At 39.6% G+C, this 13,521-nt stretch overlaps 1 pseudogene; it reads left to right on the forward strand.

Moving 5' to 3' along the window:
• The first annotated feature begins 2,973 nt into the window (after positions 1-2,973).
• Positions 2,974-4,334, forward strand: LOC148728119 (zinc finger MYM-type protein 1-like; annotated as a pseudogene).
• Positions 4,335-13,521: the final 9,187 nt, after the last annotated feature.

A 13,521-nucleotide genomic window follows, 5' to 3' on the forward strand; every position in this document is an offset into this window, starting at 1 on the left:
GCGGTAAAGTTCTTAACAAAGCCGAGGGAAGGTTGATATCATTAAAAAAAAAAATTATATCGATCGCTTTACAAATCTAGTTCTGGTTACCATGAGGAATGTTCTTTTGAAAAAAGAAAAACTCGAAAATACGATACCGTGTATTTCTTTTTACGGTCAAACGCCAAAATATAGCAGGTGATCTCAAACTCATGGGAACAAAAATAAACCAATTGGCTAGAGTATCCGATTTCCATGTGACCCTTAAGTTGGAAATGCGTACTGAAAAAGAATCCACTATCTATCGATTGTCGCTCCCCCCTCCTGCCGTTGGATACTGTCTTCCACTGACTTTCAAGTGATCTTAATTAAATCTTGAGCTATATTTTGAATACAGAATCAATTTGATTGTATTTATGTTAATGGAGCAACTGTTCTTAATTCACTGCAATCTTGGGATGTTTTCCCACGAAATGACACTTAATTCTATCGAATGGATTTACACAGTGAAAAGTTGCGCTCGATACATCCTTGATTTTCGATATCGAAATGTCATTTCAAAGCAAAAGATGAGAAAATTTAAACGCTAGAAAGGATAAAAAAAAATATTCAGCTTTCTCATCAAATTTCATGAACTGAGAAAAGCAAAAACTTGTATCGATAGGTTTTGTCAGTTTGTCTAACTAAATCCGTTCAGTTTATTAAGTGTGTCCAGCTTCATTAAAATTACTGTGTTAATTTTTAAATTTGATTGTCGTATGAGTCTTGCTGTAACAGAAATTAACTTGATTCGAAAAGATTTATTTCAGATGCTATCAGAAGAAAAACAAATGTCAAAAGGGGCCTTCATAAGCTTTCGGAGACAGGTTTTGATTAAAATGTTAATTTGTCTCTAGTTCCGTTGGATAATTTTTTGGACTTGAGTCTGAATTAAAACCTGTTAAATTTTAAAATCAACAGTGTGTATCTGGGCCGTTATGACAAGGCAGGCCTTACAATTAGGACCAATCTTTTAAAAAAAATTAATAATCATTGAGAAAAAAGTAGCATGATTTAGTGTACTCGTCAAAACTTCTAAAAATCGATAAAAGGGGTAATGTTAAAAAACGTAAAACTGATACTGATAAATCTTTTCAAGAATGTTAATTCAGAAATCGAATTTGCATCAACAGTGCTAATGTGACGCTTTTTTCCGACGTGAAAACGGCCTTCGACTTGGACCACAAAACATATGTTGCACGATGATAACAATCGAAGAAGGTGTGAAGGTGTAGTCTGATCGTCCGGGTGAGTGTAGTCCTGAGAAGGACTGTTGTCGGTGGTAGTGACTGACGTTTCGACAACCTGTGCGGAAGTCATCATCAGAGTCAAGTGACTCTGATGATGACTCTTGACTCTGATGATGACTTCCGCACAGGTTGTCGAAACGTCAGTCACTACCACCGACAACAGTCCTTCTCAGGACTACACTCACCCGGACGATCAGACTACACCTTCACATGTTACCCCCGGGTTCAAACCATTTACTGCAAAACGAAGAAGGACAGAACTAAGATGGTTGAGGATGAAGACTGGGGAGATCAAAACAGACTGTGTTAGAGATTAACTTGAGAAATTAAGGTTGAATTCTTCATGATAAAGAAAAAAAAAAAAGAGAATTTTCTTATTTGTCTTCATTTGTAAGAACCTTGGGTGCGGGTCTGAAACCAAACGCTGCATAAGCCAAATAATTCTATGAAAAGGGGGCGACTAAATCAATTCAGATAGGCTTTCTCAATCTGGTATGTCGGGAGGCTTAGCCGAGAAACTTTGGCCTAAGAGCAGCTTTGGAACGGCTTTATTCAAACGCCGTTTTCATGTAACCCTCCCTCCACAACGTACACCACCACCCATTCCCCCGAAAGTTCCCTCTTGGGAAGTCGAAAACTTGACGGCAGAAAACAGCGAAAGTGGAGATCGAACCTTTAGAAAACGGAGAAAAGAATATCCTGGCACAACATGAATTCTGGAATTAAAAGGACTCCAGCGACCGGGTCCACACTCGGAAAGATATGACTAACCTGGTGAAAAGGAATCTAAATAAACTTCCTCGCGCATATCAGCTCAAGGGTATGCAAATAGCAACTCAAGGAAGAGCCTCAATTATTAAAAAAAAATGCCCCTTAGGTTATTTTGACCAATGCTAACACTCAAATATACTACAGAAGCGATAAATTGTTGCACTTTGTTTATGCACTTAGCATAAATATTTTTTTTTTCTCATACGTGTTTTCCTATGTTAATCAGTGCACTGAAGCAAATCGGCCATAGGGTGTTCTGCCGCGTTGAGCAGCAAACACTGAAATTGCTAACACTGGAAACTGTTACCAGCTAACACTGGTAGTGTGAGGATCAAGAGGCAAAACGATACAATTGATTTACACTACATTAGAAGCAATAGGCGTACGGGCCGGGGGGGGAGCGTGGGGGGGGGGGGGGGGCTGCAGCCCCCCAAATTTTGGGTAACTCAGATTTATTGGGTAGCACGAGAAATTTGGGCAAAGCTAGTTTTTAAAGAAGCTTGCAAGTGTCTGTGTATTTTTTTTCGAAGAGATATTTTCTGTTTCAACCTGAAGGGGACGTTTTTTTTTTAAAATAGGCTCAATTTCCACCGTCTCCTGGGTCCGGTCTTTGATCTTCCCCTTCGGGGGGGGGGGGATGAGTGCGGGCTCATTTCCCCGAACAGCGGCTGGTAATCGAGCCTACGTTGTAAAGGCAGTTAAATTCACGCGCGACAGTGGTTGCCTAGCACGTGATCACTTTCTGGTTATTTTTGAAGGGGATCATATGTTGATATACATATTTGTAATTTTGTTGTTGTTGGGCACTGTGCAGTCTGTGTTGCACTGTGCAGTCTGTGTTGCACTGCACTAGTTACAGTGGGGAATTTCCAGTGGTGAATTAATTAGAGTCGATTTGGGCGTAACTTTCTAGAATCATACTGTAGATTATCCACTGTAGACTCTCAGAAGATCTGAGTCACGTGCTCGGCAACCACTGTCTCGTGTGAATTTAACTGGCTTTACCACGTCCTTTATGGCGTAAAGAATGGAAGAGTGCTCCCCGCTCGGTATCTACGTCCACTGTTACGGACATGTGCTCAACCTCGCCCCTTAAGGATACTATGACACAGATTGAACCATTGCGAAACGCTCTGGGAACTTTCCAGGCTCTGTACAACGTTTTAGAAGTGAGTCCCAAACGACACGCCTTGTTTAGTGACACAGACGTACAAGGTGAGGATCTACACCTGACGCTGAAGTCATTAAGTACCACACGATGGTCATGCAGATGGGAAGCCGCAAAGGCCGTACACGGGCAAATGGAACGGATTGTAAAAGCCCTGCTCACACTGTCTTCAGACAAAGATCCAAAAACCTACTCTGAGAACAGAGCCTTATTGAACGCCATTTGCGACTTGGAGTTTGTCTTTGGGCTGTGTGTACTGAAATTAATCCTAAGCAACACTAGTAGCCTGTGCCGATATCTTCAGGGGAAGACGGTCGACGTCATCTCCGCTCGTAGAAATGCCGACTTGACCATTCAGACCCTACGCCAGTGTCGGAGTGAAGAAAGTTTCAAAAGTGTATGGCAGTTAGCATCAGCAATGGGTCTGAAAATGGAGAATTGGCTGACCAATTCTAGGTTTGAATTACGAGAAACCAGGGCACCCAGATAAACGCCGTCCTGCCGCCTTTAAAATCTTGTAGGTGAACACGCGCAAAGACAAACGCAGACACCGGAATCGCACCATCATACTCACTATGCGTCCATCGATAAGGTGCTGTCCGAGCTTGAGCTCAGGTTTAGCGGAAATGACCAGGAAATGCTCTGTGATTTGGGAAATATCTGTCAGAGTGAAACACCAGATAAAGAAAGTTTCTCCTGAGTTGCTAAATTTTACAAAATCGACGGGGAGATTCTGGAAGCCGAGCAGAAAATGTACGCGAGTTTTCGTCGTGTACGTCGAATAGGCTACATGACTGTTATAGAAATGTTGCAGATAATGCATGAGAATGATCTATTTGATATGTTCCCAGAGTTTTCTGGTGTGGTACATATCCTTGCAGTGATACCTGCTACATCATGTTCTGCAGAACGATCATTCAGTGGGTTGCGCGCGCAGATTGAAAACTTGCCTCCGGAGCACCATGGGGCAACAACGTGTTAGTAACATCGCACTTATTAACAATGAAAGGTAATATGCCAACTCTGTAGTCGAGAAAGACATGGATCGTATCATTGATATATTTAGCCGTCGAAATGGCAGAGACAGCTATTTGTTTTAACGTGTTTTATATGTACGTCTATGTTAGTGTATCATATGACGACTGTTTCGTAGAAATTTGGGCAACTTCCGAGAATTTTTTGGGCAAATGGTTCACCGCTCCCCCTGGCAAAAAATTAAATTGCCCGTACGCCTATGTTAGAAGTTCACTTGCAGTGTTTAGGAAAGGTAAGCGAGAAGCCATTTGAAACAAAAGAAAGATTCTCTTTCCTTCGGATGTTACCTTTTATTGGGTTGAATTTAATTTAATTTCATGTAATGCGCATTTGATCATTTATTACATGTATTTTGCGCAATATAAATATTAAAGCTGTTGTTATTGTAATCTTTTCATTTGTTAAAAAGATTTCTTGTTCTAGTGTTGGGACGCCTGTGCCCGTGTGCAGCGGTCTTAGAGCGAACACGAGGAAAATGAGTCGCCATGTTTCGTTGTTGTTTTTCATTAGCTCGACTGCGGATTTCCAAAAGCTCCTACATAATGTGAGTTCTTTACAACAAAAAAAAAAAAGGACAATTCAGTGTTTGAAATTTCCAGGTTTACATTTTTGGAGTTTATGAATAAATTGTAGATTTGCAACTACAAGGATGAGTATTCACATACGCCAAACGATAGTTAGTTTTTACCTCGGTGAGGAATCTGAGTCGTTTCGACTCATTCGAAATGCTAACGTGAACTCCAAACTCTACTTTGAATTCAGAAATGAAATCTGAGTCCTTTATGATATTAGGAAAAATTGATGAACGAAGAATATTTAAGACTCTTGACTTGTGCTCTGACTTGTGATCGAGATGGTTAATCAATTTTCAGTCAAGTGATTTGTTTTCTATTTCGTCGCATGATGTGTTAATCACTTAGCAAAACATTTTTCTATAAATTACCTGTTCCCTCAATATTAACATTCTTCAATGGTAAAGTGAAGACACGAACCGTAGGGGTTTTGATTAAGATCAGTGATGTTTTTTAGACCAGATAAAACTGTTCGCTAAGAATTTTTCTAGACTATTTTATCCGAATCATTCAAGCCGGCAAATGGTAAATAAATTGAGTAAGTAAACAAAACACCGACTTCTCACCATACAGAGTAAAATTTTGTATACTATGCGGACTTATGTAATCGACGTGTCGTGAAAAATGGAACTTATCGTTTGAATTGGTAACATACTTTTGAGTACAAAGTACAAAGCTGAACAAGTTTGAAAGAACTTGGTTTCTAGACTTCATTGCTGAAATAATCACCGTAAGCAGCTTAAATTTTTCAATGATAGATTCTGAGAGTGAAGGACTTCAGATGGACAGATAGCGTTGACAACAGTAACCACCTTTAAATATCCTACTTATCTGAATCTGGTTGAGAATTGGTAAAATCCAATGACTTTCTGCTCGATAATATAACAAAGAAAACGTCCTAATTTGGAAGACGCAGCATGCATCAGTTTTCAGACACCCTTCGATGAGCTCCTTCGATGTCGTAGTTATGACAGTTTGAAAATTCATCGAGAAAGTACTGTTTTTTGCGTACATCACAGCGTTCAAAGGAAAACTTTATGAAGTTTAGTAGTTTTTGACACTGAAGTGTGAACGACTTTAAGAATTGACAAGACTTAGTTCATTTAAGATTTCAACATGATCAGTGACGTTACCTTCACCGCCTCGTCAAGTAAAACGAATTACCCGCCAAATGACGCCATCTTGGATAACAATGGGGCCTGGTGCACAGACCAGATTCCTCCTAACCAAGTACCTTGATGTGAACCTCGGCCACTCTCTTTGCCCCTTACCCCACACCCCTCCCTCCTCGCCCTTCGTTCTTCACTCCTCGACCTTTGCCCCTAATTCCCACCATCATCCACTCACTCTTCCCCAGTCGTTCCTCACCCTTTGCCTATTAAGAGGAAGCGCGCGCTAGGGTAACCTCGTTCCCAGGGCTTTTCCCTTTTTGAATATTTTGGCCGCCCGCCAAAATATTCAAAAAGGGAAAAGCTCTGGGAATGAGGTTGGCGCTAGGGGCGCACGGGGACGTCTCCTTCATCGTAGTAGTAGTAGTCTCTCACGACCGTTCGGCTACGTATTACAAACAGTCAGCATCATCTCCTGCTGATTCAGAATCTTTCTGAATAATTGCAAGTAAAAATCAATCGTTTCCTTTATCTAGTTATGCCGTATCTACTTTACAAATCTGTATCTCTTGCAGATGCTTCTGCTAATACGACCAACGTCGAGATGATTCCACCGATTACATGACAAACGTACTGGTGGTCAGCGGTATCGTCGCCGTTGCTTTACTTTTCGTAGTTGCCGAGGTGATTGTAATACACATGCGCAGGAAGCTCAGCTCCACAGACCATTCTAAGATCCTTCAGCAAGGATCACTCAGGAAGGAGAGACACATTAGCACGTGAAGGAATTTACCAAGCTTGTATTTGCCCGGATCGAATTTTAGTTTTGCAAATGGCAAAGAACCTATATACCACATAGATAAAACCTTCTGAAGTTTTTCGGTTTTGTGCTAAAGCGATTTGTTAAGGTCAACTGGTAATTGCTACGAGCCCGCCATGTCGGTCAGAGGTGTTGCTGAGCAACAAGAGACGTGGGCTTGTAATGATTTGGTTGAGTTATGGTTAAAAATTATGTTTCGATCGCTCACAGTTTCTTTGTATTCAGAGTTCGAGATGAATCCGAGTTCTCCGTTAGGGAAATGCCTCATTAGCTGTTGAGGAGAAATATAAAAGACACTAGACCCCCTCCTTTTCGAACATTAATCAAATTATAAAGCTGTCAACAGTCTTAGATAATTGTTAGAATTTTAGACAAAAAATGTTAAGATATCCCTATTTTATATATAATAATCTCTTGGTTGAATTTAAAAATTGATCAGATATTTTTGTGATTAATTTCTTAACTAAAAAATAGAATGAGAATTTTATGAAACACTTAAAAACAAAAATTAAATTGAAATACAGGAGAAAATAACGTACGATCTTTTTTTTTTTTTTTAATCTCTAGTGCTATGTGGGTATCGTGACTTCTCCCATGGCTGATGACGTGTTCTTCGCGAACTACACGTCACTATATACTGCAAAATGAATGTTCCTCAGGAAAAAATGAATAAAGGCTGATAGTTTCTAAAGAAACTGTTTGGGGCTGCGTCGGTGGGGGTAACGAAATAATTTGGATATATCAACAAAGTTGAAATGGTAAATTTGCCACCGTAACGATTACAAAAGCTGACGTTTCGAGCGTTAGCCCTTTGTCGGAGCGAATGAAAAAAAGCTGTGTTTGTTTTCCCAAGCTTAGTGGGAAAACTACAAACTGTTTTCAAAGGGAAAGGAAATTTTACTAATTTACATTGCATAAACAGAAAAAAAAATTACCAGTGTTGATGAAAGCATAAACCCTTTTACATTGGAGTACAATTATCATAGCCTCTTTAAAGTTTATCTAATCGTCTCCTTAGTTCATCTGAATTATTTCGTCGGTAAAGTTCGATCAGTGGATAACTTAATTATTTTCGTTGCAACATCTTTCAACTCCCTAAATTCAAACCGTAGATTTCGTTACTAGGTTTGACGAGTGTGAGGGTAGGGAACATTTTGAAAAACGCATGATTATGTCATGATCAGTTTTCGTTTTTAATAATTGTATGTATGTATGTATTTATGAATATTTATACAGGGTAGCCCACTTTAGCAGATAGCTAGTTTAAATGGGGCCCTGTGAACACCCACCCATCGCACCCCAGGGGAGGACATCCACCACACAGTAATCTCGTGCGTATGAAATTAACGTCTCCTACCCTTAACCCTGCAGGAGACGGGGCCTACGGTTTATTCGTCCTTATCCGAGAAGACTAGAATATCTATCCATTTCTTGATATTATAGAAAGATAGCAAATTATCCTCAGTTATTTTAAGACCATGAGTATTGGTCCGGCCGGGGCTCGAACCCTCGACCTCCCGCACAACACAATCCGGCGCTCTAACCAATTGAGCTAACCGGGGGGGGGGGCAGTTAGGCGAGTTTCAACAAGCCGTTTGCGCCAGCTGCATAAAAAATTCTGGTATTGTTCACTTTTATTCAGGCCTTAGATAAATCGCGTCAGAAAAGAAGAGAAAAATCTCCCTCTCACAGTAAATGCAAATGAAAAATACGGCGTACTCTGAGGCAAAAAGTGTTGCAACATGAATTAAATTGTCATTATATTTAATTTGTCACCTGGTCTATGTATATGAATTTGTGGCTTTAGATAATCTTCAGTAAGACCACCTTCCTGTTTCTCTGACGTAATCCAGCCTTCAGGTGATTTGATATGTCCCTTTCACTGGTTTTAAATGGTCGGTGTGGTGTTTACATAAACAGGTCTCAAGTGACCGCATGCTAGAGAACGCCACGAAACATTGAAACATGCGTTTTAAATTCTTAAAGTATAGCATTTCCTTTCGCAATCACTTAAGAGTAAATGTTTGAGAAGTTTAGCAATTTTTGCAGTTTTCTGATACAGCATTAAGGTCGTCAGAAAGAAAAAGGGCTGGACAACTTGAATCGAGATCTTGGACATTTCTAGGTAAGGAGATACTAGAGGGTGCTACATAAGAATGACCTGGTTTGCATTTGGCTAAGACTTCAGCTAGTTCTTGCGCTTTACTTGCCCAGTTTCTTGGTCATTGTTGCGCTTCGCCAATAAATGGCGGGAAACAGAGCGCGAGGGGCAAAACTGTTAGGCGAAGGTGAAATAATACGTTTGTTCGAGACAAACTGGGAAGCCGAAGTCTCGAGTCTATTATGGCTACATATCATCATAATTTGTAAAGAATTATATCAGATAATAAAGAAAAAACACCACTTTTGAAACGAACCATTATACTGTAATTTTATTGTCTTTTCCTATTAGCAGCTGCCTCACGTATTACACTGGTCTAATATTTCTAAGGTTTTCTTTTTTTCTAAATTTTTCCCACGTGAGTTCGAAATGAAAAGCCTGGAGTAGCGTACTGTTACAAACACTATGCATTACCCGTCTCTGTCGTGAAGTCGGGTTTAACTTCCATAAAATTTCCCAAAAGAATAATTTACTCGTAAGTCTGTATCATTAAATATTAACAAAAAAGCATAAAAAAGCTTTTGCAAAATGGATTTTTCTGTTATTCTTCTCCTTCCGATTGGTTTTGTTATGTTACTGTTATGGTAACGAAAACGCAGGCGGCGAACCGCTACATTTTTAATAGGTTTTTAAAAATTGATATACACACCAGGTAGACTGCGACATCCCAAACGCCTTTTATCATCATTTCTCCGTCAAAAATCGTCAAATTGGACAGTTCATTAATCTTGAGACTGATTTTCATCAGTTTTGAATAAGAAGTACGCCTCCCTCCACGAAGAAAGAGAGATAAAGAAGACGTCTGTCGTAACTTTTCTTTACGACAAGGAAAAGAGTATTTTTTTTTTTGGTAAGTGTTATTCGTGGTGATTAAGAATGACTACCGTTTTGTTTTAGATTTTATGTGAGGCGTATTTTCAATATGTTTTGAAACACTGATGTATTATGTGGGTTTATAAATGAGCTGAATTTGAAATACAGTGACATTTTGGACGCAAGAATACAATTCTAGATAACAATTTTAAATCGCTAGGGGAGAAAGGTAATTGAAACAGCTTTAGTGGAAAAAGAAGAAATACATTCATAAGACTTGAAGATGTTGAGGTAGCCAAAATTTGTCCTTAAACCCCCGGAGGAGAATAAGGTCCTTGTCAGCAGGATTCTTCTTGTAAAGAAACATGCTTGATATGTCCTTATCTTGCGGGAAAAAAAAGAAGAAAGAAATTGATCTTTATTCAAGCTTGATAGTGTTACTCCGCATGGGATCCGGTTAAATAGGTTTTTAATGCATTTTAGTGCTAATCCAAAGTAACATGTGAAGTGTTCTTCGAAAAGACACAACATACACCCAAGATGGCGGATGGAAATGGACACACTTTATTCCAGTAGGCATGCGCTAAATATAACCGCTGACCTGATGTTACAGCAGAGAAGCGTTGCATGACCCTGTAAAATCCCAGGGGTACGCCTCAGGGATTACTCAGATTCCTTAGAGTTTGTGGGGGCTTATATTGCATTGGGAAGAAGATCTTATAAGCCACGCAAAAAAAAAAAAAACATAACCATATGGGCTGGTAAGAACTACGCTGCATTTGATATCAGCACTCACACAAAATTATTTTAGAGTTCTCAGCGCGTATTTTGATCGTGTGTCGTAAAATAAAAACGAAAGTAACTACAGCTTCCAATCAGAGCAAAGAAAACATTCCAACCAACCAATGAGAACAAAAAGCAAAAAAAAATAACAAATTGAATGGAGCGCGGGAAAACGCGGGTGACTAAGTTGATGATGATGATGATAGAAGGTTTATTAAAAGTATTCAAAAATGGCACCCAAGTGGTGAAATACATGTGAATTTACAAGTATACTTTAAATATTTAAAAAATACGAAAATCTTACATTTGACTTTAAAATTAAGAGTCTAAAGGGACTGGGAATTACAAGAATCGGCAGTTACATACCAATAAAAAACGCTTAGGTTTGCTTGACTACAAGAACTGGGCGTTAGACGCCATTGTTGGAAAGAAAGATTTTTTAAATCTTTCGGTCCGGCATTTAAAGAGTGACACATGGTTTTTGTTGCGCAACTCATAAACGTGGCAATCGGCGCGCTTTGGTGGAATAAGGTGGTACAGCCGTGACCCAGGCACACAGATACCGCCCCAAACTTTCTTGCAGAGTTCGTCTCTTCTCACATTTAGGCGAGTGGAGTTTGCAGCCACAATGGCGTCTTTGTAGCTCAGCGCCGGAAATAATATACGCAGAGCTCTTTTCTGAACTCTTTCGATCATGTCCTTGAGGTAAATTGGTAGGCTAATAGACCAAGTGACGCAGGCGTATTCGAGGACCGATCGTACCAAAGCATAAAATATGTTAATAAGGTCTTCGGGTGGAATTCCGGACCGCTTGAGCACTCTTAAGATGTAAAGACGTTTTGAGGCTTTGGAGACAATCTCACGCACGTGCTCATTCCACCCAAGAATGTCGCTGATAGTGACTCCAAGGACCTTGTGTGAGGAGACCCGTTCTAAGGAACGTCCGTTGACGCACAAAGGGCCAAGATCTGGCCGTGTTCTAAGTTACCACTTATTGGTTGGGAAGGTTGCCCCCAGTTCTACGAACCAATCAAAGAGCAAGGTAAAATAAATTAAATACAATTCTGGATTTAAGAAGATGGAGGACAAGGAAAGAATTCTGAGTCCCAGGGACACTTTCCACAATGCTGATTCTGGCAGTATGCAAGACTCAAGTCATACATGAGCCTAGTCATCGTTTAGTTCACTGAAGAATCTCTTTATAGATAGCTCAGTGGTCGCGGAATCCAAAGGTCTGGTGTTCGATTCCTTGCGGGTACTCAGAATTCTCTCTCTGTCCCGCATTCGTAAAAGACGAAAAAGCACCTTCTTTCAGTAGTTAATTTTCGGGCTCTAAATTGACCATCTCTCTTATTCTAATTCTGGACTTCTTTTGACGGTTATAACCTTACTGAAAGACCCTTTGAATATTAATTAACAACCAGCTGCACACTCCATGTTTGGTGTGAGTGATTGTCATTATATCGATTTTATTACTTTCTACATTTTTTAATTAAGCAAAGATGAAGCGCCTTTTTTGTAGTAAAGAGGGCATATTTACTTGATCCTTATCAAATGAGCATACGCTGTCTGCAAAGTGAGTTGCAATTAGGCCGAACTTGGCCCAACGCTTCTCTACGGTGACGCTTCAGTCTCAGAGATCTTGACCTAAACATTCGCGCTTAGAAAACCGATTTCTCGGGCGGGGATGGTGTTATTATATCTAACCCCAAAAGGACTTATTTTTGCAGATGTCTCCACGACGTGGAACACTGTCTGTAGAATTCTGAGAAGCCACTAAAACGTCTCTTTTATCATTCAATTGGTTGCTCTCCTCAGAGAGTTTCCATAGTTACATATTCGCAAGTTTGTAGAAATTACCAAAACAGCCATCAGTCGCGACAAAACATCGGTAGACAAAATAATATGCCGCTGGTGTTTTTTTGATTTATAAAAAAGCAAAAATTTTTCAAAAGAAAAATGAAAGGCTGAACTAATGGGCGCCGGAAACTACAACGTAAAAACCCTTTTTCTACTAATTTTTGTTTACGATCTCGCGTCTTGTCATGTTTTGACAAGAAAATTCGCATACACTGAAGCCGAAATTTTTATAAAAAACAACTGAGGTTTATTTAGTTAGCTGCTGGTTTAATTTGTCTTTACAACTCGCTTAAGATGTTACTTTCGAAGATTTTTTTTTAACGTCACTAGGCAGAACATCCTTCGAATTAAGATCAGGAGGTCGCTAAATTCTATGTTCTGAATTGAGATGTAAATAAATCCTGAGAGGCAAACTATTCGACTGATTAGAATGCATACAATAGAACAGATTTAGCTCCTTTTCTTCTATCCAGTCAAAAGACTAATATAACGCCCAAATCTTGTTCAAACAAAGTTTCGCTCTAATATTGCGTTTTGCCATCCTGTTTGTTCAGTGCGGTTGAACAGCCAAGCACACAATGAACTACGACACTTAGGAAACCAGTTTCTTTTGAACTACTGATGTCAACAAAATTGGTAATACAAGAACATTTTAATCGGTTCTTGACCTGTTCTAGTCTCGGTGTCATTGCTAAACTGCGGATGTCAATTACTCGGATCAAGCGAAAGATTTCCAGTGTCTGCTCCGTAAGTCACTTTTTTACGGCATAGAAAACGAGCAAGACTTTTGGTCTCTGATTAAACGGCGAAAAGGACAAGCGCACTAGTCTCTAAATCCAAACAGGTGAGGCAGTCAAATTTGCTCCGTCGAAGAGTACTCTCGTTTTAAATTGCAAATTGATTGAATTTTTTTGGGGTTCAGTTTCTTTCAGCGTTCCTCGCGGTTGCAATATATGAGGTACCAGCTGTTTTATTAAGTACGCCAGCAAAATTTAGGATTTTCATCTTGCTAGATAATCTCCCCAAAATATCCCCCGTGAATAAGCTAACTAAACAGGTAATTTGGTTGGCAAAGTGGTCCGCTTGTTCCCACGAGAAATCGTCGCTGACATTCTAACAGTAGATATATTGTATGTGGAGATTTTTTTATGAGCAACATTC

The sequence above is a fragment of the Stylophora pistillata genome, chromosome 6 (genome assembly GCF_964205215.1).
Source record: "Stylophora pistillata chromosome 6, jaStyPist1.2, whole genome shotgun sequence".
Classification (NCBI taxonomy): Eukaryota; Metazoa; Cnidaria; class Anthozoa; order Scleractinia; family Pocilloporidae; genus Stylophora; species Stylophora pistillata.